At 36.9% G+C, this 13,017-nt stretch overlaps 1 protein-coding gene and 1 pseudogene across 4 annotated transcripts in view; both read left to right on the top strand.

The window, feature by feature from the left end:
* Positions 1–13,017, top strand: part of SSH2 (slingshot protein phosphatase 2) — a 242,957-nt gene that overhangs the window by 102,085 nt on the left and 127,855 nt on the right. The window lies entirely within an intron of this gene.
* Positions 8,263–9,040, top strand: LOC131745765 (RNA 3'-terminal phosphate cyclase-like protein pseudogene; annotated as a pseudogene).

Raw genomic sequence — 13,017 nt, forward strand, 5'->3', positions numbered from 1 at the left:
ATATTTTAATTATAGTAGAGTTCTCCCATTTCTGTATATATCAACTCTAAGCTAAGAATTGTATAAAGTAAAGATAAAAGGAATAACCTTTAGGAAATTGTCTTTTGGGTCAGCAATTTATAGTATTGTACAATAATATAGTTTCAAACATCTCAAAGAAATCCCACCCACCCCCCGTACTACTTTTTTTAGACAAATGAATGTTTAAGCCACTCAGGACAGTTTTTATGTTTTCTCCCTTCAACTCAAGCAACATGTATAATATTTGTTACTATTTTTAATTACTCTGAATGTGTAGTTATTTTTCATGTTTAGCCCTAAACCTCTCCTGTTTTTAAACGTAATTTCTTCCTCTTCAGTTTTTCATAGACATAAAGAATTACTTACCATCTACTGAAAAAGTTCTGCACCTTTGAAAACGTGTTCTTTTATCTTAAGTACTTCAAACCTAACAGTGAAAGTTTTATTGCAGGTGGGGAAGAGAGAGAGCAAGCAGTGTGGGCCAGAGGAGTATCAGAAAATATCCTGGGAAGAGTTGGGTCTTGAATGAATGGGATTAGCTAGGAGAACAGAAGAAGAGCATTCCAAATATAGGAGGATGGGGAGAGTGGAAGGATATCCCCAGAAGTCTGGAAGTAGGTGCTAATATGTTCCAGGGACAATAAGAAGACAATTGTCTGTCTTAAGAGCAGAGGGGTTTTGATATGATAGATCTTTGTCTAGAAGAATGGCATGAATGCCAGAAAAGAGTCTGGCAGTGTTATGCAGTATGAGAGGAGGCAGGAAAATGACTCAGGAAGCTGTTGCAGGCAAATGGCTAGAGGTGGGCAATCACCTCCAACTGACAGCAGCATGAGGACAGGGACTGTGTCCTTTATCTCAGTATCCACAGCAATTAGCCTGTAGTTGCCAATCAGTAAATGCTTGTTGAATGAATGAAAGAGAACAGAATATTGGTTGATATCTTTACTAGAAATGATATAGTTGAAAAAGAGAACTTCTGTGAACACATATGAAGAGTTCACCTTTGAATATGTGAAGCAACAGGGCAGTAGTTAAGTGGAAACAGCTTGAAGACAGCTGAAAGAAAACATGGAATCAGGGCATGTCTTTGTGTAAGATATAATTTCACAATGGTACTGTGTTACTAATGCATTCATTTTGTGGCCAACTCTTTCTTCCAGATCTCTCTTTGGTACCTCGTCAAGTTCTCCTTCTCTTGCATTTGCTCTGTTTATTTTTTTAGTTTTGAGATATGACTTCATTTAATTTCGGCCTATTTAGTGAAATAATTTTTGCATGGGTTTAAATATCATAATGACAGTAAATACTACATTGCCCGTCTTTAGGTTGTGGAAGGAAAACAGATGTACTTATACCTCCTGAGTATATGTTCTAGTTAAAGAATTTGTTAACCTAGAGAATAAGAGTATTCTACTTAAAAATTTTTAAAAAGTGATAAAGAGGAAAAGTCTGCTGTAAATATGAACTGATAATTTATGCTCATATGTATATTTTTTAATTTTGAAGCAATCTCATAGAAAAATTGCTGATACAGTACAAGGAACTTTTTTTTCTGAGCCATTTGATAGTAAGATGCCCCCGTCACCTCACTTTTCTATTTTAAGAAACAGAATGATGATATTAATATTTCATGGAGAAGCCTTTTATTGAACTTATAGCAGAATATATGTGTGTATGTGATTGATTGATTTACAAATGTAGAGCCTTCCGTGTATTTAAAAACCATCTCTAACTGATGATAGTGAAGCTCTTCATCTTTTGCTTTTGGCCCTCCTGAAGTCTGAATCTCCACCTCCCACCATATGGGTTACTATTCTGATCCAGAGAACTTTCAGCTGTTTATAAATATTTTGATGTGGCCACCAGGGGATGTAGTGAGCTATCCTCTCATCCTCTTGAGTTCTGCCACTATATGCAGTAGCCCCTTTAAATTGGTAAGTGCACACTTTGAAAGGTTCTTTTCCTAGCCACTCAGCAAGAGTAAGAATTTTCACTTCCCTGAAGTACTCTGTGTTTCTGAAGAATGTATTCACAGATTCTATTTTATATTTATCTGACATGTTCTGCTTCTGGTAGCTACAGTAGGCATTCCTCTTAAATCTGACTTGAAAAGCAAACTAATTATTGCAGACATGATGAAATTAGGTATATCTTTTAAAGCTAGGTAAATAATTTTACTTGGTTTTTTTCTTTTAATAATTTTACTTTCTTCCCCCCAGATGTTATTCTTCAGGGTATTAAAAAAAAAAAAAAGAAAGAAAGAAAGAAAGAAAGCAATTTCCTCTCAATTCTTTACTTTGCCAAAGTAAGTTTTTGAAAAGTTGTTTTTTTATAGTATAAAACTCCAGAGACGAATAAAGTGTCAAATACCTATTACTGCTGGGAGAGGATTCTGGGAAGATAGTGGAGTAGGAAGCACCAGGAATCTGGCTCTACATATTGACAACAAATTGCACTGGCGGAATCTGTCTGACATAGCTATTTTTTGAGCTCTGGAGTCTGTTGAAGGCCTGCAACTACTAGGGGAAGAACTGGAGGGTAAATTGTGGTCAATTTCAGCTCTTAGCTCTTAGTAGCTATCCATCCCTCCCCCTCAGCCACATGGTAGGCCGCTGTGCACATGTTCCTGGTGTAGCTTGCACAGGGCTCATATAAGATGGGGTGGGCAAAAAAGACCCTGTCCTCCAGGTATCAGGGATCTGTGATCTGATAGCTGAGTGCCAGTTCTGATCATAGAGGTGCAGACAAAGGGGCAGGCAGCCAGTGTTGCTGCATCTCTCTCCTTTGTTGCAAGCCCCTCTCCCTCATGCTGAAGTGACATCCAGGGATTTAAAGGGCTAGCACCCTTTTTTTCTCCCCCTTCACTTTTTGCCTTTCCACCTTTTGGGAGTCAGACATTAAAGAGAGGACTTCAAAAACAGCTCATATAGGGGGAAAATTAGAATATGTCCACATATGCCTAGGGAAAGGCTCAGAAAAGACCTGAGAAGACCTTAAGCTTACATCTCAGACTGATCCTTGGCACAGAGATGGCCTACAGCAATCAGAAAAACAAAAACAATAACAAAAAAATAGTGAACCCCGGGGAAGGTGGAGAATCTGATTTCCAAAGTTACCACATTATTAGATTCACACTAATACCACATTATTAGTGTTCAACAAAAATTCACAAGGCATACAAAAAACAGTAAAGTATGACCCATTCAAAAGAAAAAAATAGCAGAAACTGTCCCTGAAAAACACGTAATGGCAGATATACTATACAAAGACTTTAAAACAACCATCTTAAAGATGTTCAAAGAACTAAAGGAAAATGTGGAGGAAGTTATGAAAATGACGTGTGAACAAAATGGAAATGTCAATAAGGAGATAGAAAATCTAAAAAGAAACCAAAAAAGAGCTTCTGGAGCTGAAAAGTACAGTAACTAAAATTAAAAATTCGCTGGGTGGATTCAGAGGCAGATTTGAGCAGGCAAGAGAAAAGATCATCAAACTTGAAGATAGGACAATGGAAAGTATCAAGTCTGAGGAAGAGAAAGAGAAAGGACTGAATAAAAGCAAGCAGAACTTAAGGGACTTATGGGACATCATCAAGAGGACCAACATACATATCATGGGAGACTTGGAAGGATGAGAGAGAAAGAGCCAGAGTAAATATTTAAAGAAATAATAGCTAAAAACTTCCCCAATTTGGGTGTTCCCTGGTGGCCTAGTGGTTAGGATTCCAGGCTCTCACTGCGGTGGCCCAGGTTCAATCCCAGGTTCGGGAACTGAGATCCCGCAAGCCACGTGGCACAGCCAAAAATCAACAACAACAACAACAACAAAAACCTTCCCAAATTTGTTGGAAGACACAGTATAAATATCCAAGAAACTCAACAAACTCCAAGTAAGATGAACTCAAAGAGACCCACACTGAGACACATTATAATAAAACTTTCAAAAGATAAAGACAAAGAAAGAATCTTGAAAGCATCAAGAAAGAAGTGCATCATCACATACAAGGGATCCCCAAGAAGAATATCAGCAGATTTCTCATCAGAAATCTGGAGGCCAGGGCTTCCCTGGTGGCGCAGTGGTTGAGAATCCGCCTGCCGATGCAGGAGACACGGGTTCGTGCCCTGGTCCGGGAAGATCCCACATGCCGCGGAGCAACTAAGCCCGTGAGCCATGGCCGCTGAGCCTGTGCGTCTGGAGCCTGTGCTCCGCAACGGGAGAGGCCACAGCAGTGAGAGGCCCGCATACAGCAAAAAAAAAAAAAAAAAAAAAAAAAAAAAAAGAAATCTGGAGGCCGAAAGTTTTCTTATCAGAAACTTTGGAGGCCAAAAGACAATGGGCCAATATATTCAAAGTTCTAAAAGAAAAAAACGGTCAACCAAGAATCCTATATCTGGCAAAACTGCCCTTCAAAAGAGAAAGAGAAGTTAAGATATTCCAGATAAATAAAAGCTGAGGGAGTTTATGGCCACTAGACCTGCCCTGCAGGAAATGCCCAAGGGCTTCCTGCAAGGTAAAATGAAAGGACATCAGATAGTAACTCAAAGCCCTATGGAGATATAATGATGTCAGTAAAGGTAAATACATGGGCAATTATAAAAGCTAGTATTATTGTAACCTTGGTTTGTAACTGCACTTTTTGTTTTCTGTGTGATTTAAGAGACGAATACATTTAAACTAAAAAACCCCCAATGATTAGTGTAAAAGCTAGTGTTACTGTAACTCTGGTTTATATCTCCAAACCTTGTTTTATACATAATTTAAGAGAGTAATGAATTTTAAATAATTATTGGGGCTTCCCTGGTGCTGCAGTGGTTGGGAATCTGCCTGCCAATGCAGGGGACATGGGTTCGAACCAGGGTTCGAGCCCTGGTCTGGGAAGATCTCACATGCCATGGAGCGGTTGGGCCTGTGTGTCACAACTACTGAGCCTGCGCATATGGAGCTGGTGAGAGGCCCGCACACCGCGATGAAGAGTGGCCCCCACTCACCGCAACTGAAGAAAGCCCACACACAGAAACGAAGACCCAACACAGCCATAAATAAATAAATAAATAAATTTTTAAAAATAAATAAATAAAACAAAATAAAAAATAAAATAATTATTAGTTTATGTTTTGGGACACAATGAATAATGGTGTTGTGACATCAGAAACTGAAAGGAGTGGAGACAGAGCTGTAAAGGAACAGTTTTTGTATGTTATTGAAGCTAAGCTGGTATAAGTTGAATTCAGAGTATTAAAACTTAAGGTTGTTAAGTGTAATCCCATGATAACCACAAAGAAATTAGCTATAGAACATACACAAAAGGAAATGAGAAAGGAATTTAAACATTTCACTACAAAAACTCAACAAAACACCAAAGAAGACAGTAATGTGGGAAATAAGGGACAAAAAAAGCTTTAAGGCATGTGTAAAATAAATAGCACAATGAGAGAAGCAAGTCCTTTCTTATCAGTAATTACTTTAAGTGTAAATGAGTCCATGAAACTCTTCAAACAAAAGACAGAAATTGGCATAAAGGATAAAAAATACATGACCCAACTACAGGAGACTCATTTGAGATCCAGGGACACAATCAGGTTGAAAGTAAAAGGATGGAAAAAGATGTTATATGCAAATAGTAACCAGAAGAGAGGAGGGGTGACTGTACTAATTATCAGATAAAGTAGACTTCAAATCAAAAAGGTTACAAGAGACAAAGAGGGATGTTTTGTATTAAAAGATTTGATGCAGCAGGAAAATATAACAGTTATAAACATTTATGCACTTAATGACAGACCATCAAAATGTATGAATCAAAAACAGAATTGAAGGGAGAAATAGACGGTTCTATAATAATAGTTGGAGACTTCATTACCACACTGAAAATAATGTATAGAACAATCAGACAAAAGATAAGTAAGGAAATAGAAGACTTAACTCAATAAACCAACTAGATCTAACAGACATATACAGAACACTACCCAGCAACAACAGAATACACATTCTTCTCAAGTGCACATGGGACATTTTCCAAGATGGACCATATGTTAGGCCTCAAATTAAGTCTCAATAGATTTTAAAAGATAGATCTCATACAGAGTGTCTTCTAAGATAACAATGGAATGCAGTTAGAAATCAGTAACAAAAGGAAAATGGGAAAATTCACAAAATTATGGAAATTAAACAACACACTTTTAAACAACCAGTGCATCAAAGAAGAAATTACAAGAGAAATTAGAAAATACTTGGAGTCAAATGAAAACAACACAGCATACCAAAATTTACAGGACACACACAGCAAGAGCGGTGCTAAGGGGGAAATTTTTTTTTTTTTTTTTTTTTTTTAACATCTTTATTGGAGTATAATTGTTTTACAATAGTGTGTTAGTTTTCCCTCTACAACAAACTAAATCAGTTATACATACACACATGCTCCCACATCTCCTCCCTCTTGCATCACCCTCTCTCCCACCCTCCCTATCCCACCCCCCCAGGCAGTCAAAAGGGGGAAATTTATAGCTAAAAATTCTTACATTGAAAAATAAGAAGGATCTCAAATCAACAAACCAACCTTACACCTGAAGGAACTAGAAAAAGAAGAACAAACGAAACCCAAAGCTAACAGAACGAAGGAAATAATAAAGATTAGAGCAGAGATAAATGAAATAGAGACTAGAAAATCAATAGAGATAATTGATGAAACCGAAAGTTCGTTCTTCAAAAAGATCAACAAAACTGACAAATTCTGGTGCTAGATGGACTAAGAAAAAATGAGAGAAGACTAAAATTACTAAAATCAGGACTTCCCTGGCAGTCCAGCGGTTAAGACTCCGCACTTCCAATGCAGGGGCGCAGGTTCTATCCCCGGTCAGGGAACTAAGATCCCACATGCTGTGCGGCCAAAAAATAAAGTTTTTTAAAAAATAGCTGGGGCTTCCCTGGTGGTGCAGTGGTTAAGAATCCACCTGCCAATGCAGGGGACATGGGTTTGAACCCTGGTCCGGGGAGATCCCACATGCCGCGGAGCAACTAAGCCCATGCACCACAACTACTGAGCCTGCGCTTTAGAGCCCATGAGCCACAACTACTGAAGCCCATGCACCTAGAGTCCATGCTATGCAACAAGAGAAGCCACCACAATGAGAAGCCTGCTCACCGTAACAAAGAGTAGCCCCCGCTCACTGCAACTAGAGAAAGCCTGTGTTCAGCAACGAAGACCCAGCGCAGCCAAAAATAAATAAATTAATTAAATTATTTTAAAAATTTACTAAAATCAGCAATAAAAGTGGGGACATTACTACTGATTCTACAGAAATAAAAAGGATTAAAAAAGTGTACTATGAACAGTTGTACACCAACAAATTGGATAATCTAGATGAAATGGACAAATTCCTAGGTTGTCCTTAAATAAAATTGATACTTAAAAAAAAACTGTATTAAGGAATAATTGACAAATATACAATAACATTTTATAGGTAAAGCTTGAGTCTTCAAACAGGAAGGTTAAAAATGTAAAATTATGCCTCTAGCAAAATAAAAAGTTCTCAGTAATTAACATTTATGTATTTATTAACTACTAAAACCAAGGAGATATCTCCCTATAAGAACTAGATAGTGCTGTAAGTTATAAGATCTAACAATTAAATAACTGATAATAGGAATGAATTTTTTATTTTAACCACAATCCAATATGTTTCTGTACCTTTTTGAGTTAAAAGAAAACATCTACTTTCAGTAATCGCAAAGTGCTATGCAAATATTCTTTTTTAAGTTTATCCTTTTAAAAAGACATTGTCAGTGAGCTGCAAGAGAGAGAGAAAGCCACAGGTACTACCATCATCTCCAGTGCTCTGTATGTGGGTACAATACCTCCATGGCACCCACATGACAATACAGATGTACTTTTTCAGCCGTGTGTGTTGCAACTTCTTGCACGTCTGTCCATCCCATCAAGGTCCAAAAAACCCAGGCCAAAGACCCCAACCCAGGCCTCAGAGATTTTGAAGCCAATGTCACAAGGCTGCTGGACAAAACAATCATTGGTTTTCCAATGGAAGTAAACCAAATTAGTGCACCCTTTTATTATCAACTAGGCCTTTGTATGTTGAGTTAATAGAACACAACTACAGTGCTTATCACAGTAGAGGCTGTTACCTCCAAAGCCTTCTTTGCTTGGCTCTTTATGACCACAGCCCTGTGTGGAAACAGTTTAAGATTGATGAATGAATCCTTTGAACTGAAGACTGTGCAATGGGGATGCCTCCTAGAGGTGGCGTAGTATTTTTCTCATGCCTTATAAGGAAGGTCTTGAGACCTATTCAGCTCACAGATCCTAGATAAATCAAAAGTAAGAGAGGGCTACTCCATAGATGTATAACCTTCGATGACTAACTAAATGGTGGCTCTTGAGGGAGCACCTTCAACATTTTCTTTCTTTATTTATGCAGACCATGTGAAAGGGGCCAACCCTGGGAAGGCTCTGGGCTTTGGGCTATCACTTTTTGCCAAGACCACCAAAAGAACCTTCCTGAGTGCTGAACTGGCCTTCAACCCTCAGGGCCCGGGACAGCAGTGCTCCAGTGGATCTTGGCAGAAACTATGCCAACCAAGCTGCTGCTGGAAGGAGTCTAAACAGGCAGATGTGTAGATTCTACTAACTATAGCCTGATCCTAGAGGCTGCTCGTGCTCCAAAGACCTGCTAGCCCTGCTGTCTTCCCCTTACCATAGTTTTTGAGGCATTTGAAAAGCTTTTTCCAGATTAGGTTTAAAATTTAAAAATAAAGCCATGATGTGAAGAACTCAAGGGCAGAGAGAAAGTATTGATGACTTGTTTTGGCATTGGCTTTACTAATTCAGCAAGAGCATCAAGTGATATTATCTCAGGATAAGGCCCTACCTACAGAAAAAACAATGCAGCCAAGGAAACCCAGGGAATGAGTTTGAATGCATACATCCAGGACAGAAGAGCTACTATATTAAGGATTTTCTTTTCTTTTCATCATCAACAACAACAACAAAGCAGAACATACAAATAAAAGACAACTATATATCCAAAAAAAGAAAATAGTTTCACTCACTCATGAAAAAGTACACTTGCTGTTAATCCTACTTTAAAACTGTGTTGAATTTTGCAAGTCTGTTGTATATTAATTTGGTGAATAAAATTAACATTGAAAAGTTCATAGTAATTTTCTCTAAGGAAGGACTTCATCATTTTTCACACTCTTGTTTGTCTCCCATGCATGCCTTGGTTTTACATTCCCAAGATCCAGGCCAAGCCCTGGCAACCAGTAGGCATGCATTACCTAATTGTTAAATTACTGAGCAAATGAATGATAAATATATGAGTTGAAGCTAGGGAAGCTTGTTAAAAAAATCCATCTTGTGGCTTTAAAAGTAATTCATGGCTGGATGATTAACTTTCTGTAGTGCTGGTACCTTCTCCAAAAATGATTTTCCCAAATGAATAAAAGGTGTAATTAATTTCATTTTTAAAAAAAGTAGCCTACAAAAAAGAATAAAAGATTTGCCTATCCTTTTCCCTATTTCTCTACACTCCCACTGCAGTTCCCAAAATTAGAATCTACCTTCCTCCAGAAAATTTTCAGGAAACTTTAAAAAATTAATAAAGTTAGTATACTTCTTTTCTTGTTCACTACAAGTTATTTGTTTTGGATGAAAGGACAAGAGGCTATTAGGAAAGGTTTATTCTGAACACTTAATATCAGAACTGCTGAGTTCAGTATAAGGTCAAGTTTTTATTTTCTTCTCTCCTTCTGATATTCTTGTGCTTATGGGTTTAAGCAGTATGAACTGTAGGAACTCCTGAGATTCATGATTTTTCTTACCCTGAAGTATATCTACACATACATACGTATGTATATGTACACACACAGGGTATACACACACAAGTACATACTTCAGAGTAAGAAAAATTATATATATGTATTTATGTATCACCTGTATGTGTGTTAAACATATTTTAAAGGAAATAAACACTACAGAAAGATTTCCTATTAACTCAAATGAACTCTCAAATTGCCGCCATCATCAAATTCTATATCACTTCAACATTCATATTTAATTATCTCAGAAGATGATGAGTAAAGCATTTATTTGAACTGATGTGTTGAATATTAGTATTATTTGTAGACTATTAGTCTTTAGAAAAGATAGTTCAAAATGCTTGCTATATTTTCATCAGGTGATTAGAGAACAAGATTTCTGAAAAACAAAAGATTTCCCAAGTAAAAGTGAAAACTTACCCCAGCACAGCATCTGTTTTTCAAACTGTAATTTAACAGGAAATATATATACATATATAAATTATAAGCATCAAATATTTTTTATTATACCTGTGTAATGGCAGAGAATTGGACTACATTATTTTTTCTATCCTCATTATAATATTTCTTTTTTTGTTTGTTTGTTTGTTCGTTTGTTTGTTTTTTGCGATACGCGGGCCTCTCACTGTTGTGGCCTCTCCCGTTGCGGAGCACAGGCTCCGGACGCACAGGCCCAGCTGCTCCGCGGCATGTGGGATCTTCCCAGACCGGGGCACGAACCCGTGTCCCCTACATCGGCAGGCGGACTCTCAACCACTGCACCACCAGGGAAGCCCTATAATAATGTTTCTATGGATAAAAATTCACTTCTGTTTGAGCCTTCCTGTCTATCTGTAAAATGAGGATAGCATCTGCCCATCTATCCTATAGGATTGTTGAAAATGCAAATAAAATTGTTTATAGGAAAGCTTAAATGAATATCAAGCAGCAAGTATTAAGGCAACACTTTCACTAGTGTTTTCTTATTTCTGTTCCATTTTAATTTCACAAACTCACAGCCTAATTTCTCTAACTCTGTACTATGACTGACACCATTTACATCATATAATATTAAGATCATTTACTGGGGAAAAACAAGAAGAGAAATTGTCACACTTCATATACCAATAAAGTTCTTACTTAGTACAAACCTAGTATTGAATTAGAAATGGGAGCTTCCCATCTCTGAGTCAGTAAGTCAAATCTGATTCAACCTAGGTGATTACCTAAAGTCACAGCCATTGGATGCTATTTGTAAAACCCTGTTTAAAGGTACCGATCATCTTGCTTCATTCATCAGTGAGTATTTATTAAGCACAGACTCATCTGCTTGCTTCTCTGACTCACTGCTATTCCACCATCCTGAGACAAAAAGATTGTATTAATAAACATAACTGGCAGACTATTCTGATATTAATTATTCACTGAGAATTTCCCCAAGCCAAGGACCCATTTGGAGGAAGAAGAAAGGACCTGTTATGGATTACCTAAACCAACCCTAAAACAGCTGTTCTGCCGATACACCAAACAAAAGATCAGGAAATTTAGAAACTACTTAAAACACATAATTGGTTATGAGCCACCTTTGCTTATAATAATCCTTACTCTTCAGTGGAAAAATTCTCACCTCATGCTCTAGCAGAACTCTCTGCTTCCCTTTCACAGCACTTCCAACACTGTTGTTACACATTACTTGTCTGTTCTTGCCACTTAAACTGAGTGAGAGCAAAGATAATATCTTGTTCATGATTGTATCCTTAAATTCTGGCACATAGATGGTACTCACTAGTTTTCTGTAGAAGGAATGAATAAAGAACCATACTTTCCACCCATTTTCAGGCTTTGGGAAAAGATACTTAGCCTCTTTGAGCCCACTTCCTCAACTCTATAACAGAAACAAGGATTTGAGATATAAAAGTTAAGTGCCTATCACAATAATAGGCACTCAACAAGTAGTAACTATTATTATTATTAATAATATTCCTTTTTATTATTATAAACTGAGCTCTTCTAAAAGTAGGATCATAATTTTATGTCCATAATAAACAAGTAAATCTTTACAGTATTTCAGAAACCTTCAGAATCACTATAGCCTAGTTCTTCATCCCCCCTAAAAAAAAAAAAAAAAGGCAGTTTATACATTAAGGTTTTCGACTAAATTTAAATATAAGTGGCAGACCAGTGTTTATTTGTTTGTTTTGTTTTACAAAACTATTCCTCTTAACAGCTGGAACATGTAATCAATGAAATCACTTTTAGTATTCAACTGAGTAAAATGGTGATTGTCTTAGGTAGATTGGTATGTGAATTCTACAGAATACCAAATGACTTAATTTTAAGAAAACCAAACTCTAAGCTTTCTGTTAAAAGGATGATCTATAACATATATACATTACATACACACTCACTCTCTCTCACACACACACATACGTTGCTGCTGCGTCTTTAGCCACATAAAATATTTAAAATTGATACCCTCTGGGACAGGAAAATACAGGCCATGTAGAATATAGGAAAGGCATATTTGGGAAGATTACAAATAATTACATTAAAAATATGATGCCAATAAGAAGTTCATGTGTGTTACTGTTTTTAAGTTGGAGATTTTACCTGTGATTGAAAAGAGGAAATGGTTCTTATTTTTAAAAAAATAACCTGCTGGCCAGAAGTTACATATGAAATTCCAAGTCCCTTAACTGTGTGCGATAAGGTAACTATGCAGGAGCTCAATTTTTAGAATACCAGATTCCACCACATAAAGCTCATTAACTGAATTACCTCCTAATCTCTCCTCACTCTAGGCTTTTGTTTATTTTTTACATACTGTAATTTATTTGGGGGTATATTAAACTCTTAATGCCATGTAGCAGAAAATAAGCCTATGCAGATCTCTTCAGATGTCAAGCATATTTCGAGAATGAGAAATTAAATTATCCTTAACACACACACACACACACACACACACACACGCAATTACATTTCTCTGCCATTCTACAAATTTCTGGAAAATGACTTCCGAGCCAACTTGATATGGATCTTTAAGGTTCAAGTATGTGAACACATTTTTGGAAGGTTTTTAATTCTTATGGTCTTATTGGCATCTATACCTTTGGTAAAAATATTCCTGTTTCATGGAGTTTAGACTCTTTAAATATTGTATCCTTTATCAAGATTTATTGTGACTAT

This window comes from Kogia breviceps, chromosome 19 (genome assembly GCF_026419965.1).
Source record: "Kogia breviceps isolate mKogBre1 chromosome 19, mKogBre1 haplotype 1, whole genome shotgun sequence".
NCBI lineage: Eukaryota > Metazoa > Chordata > Mammalia > Artiodactyla > Physeteridae > Kogia > Kogia breviceps.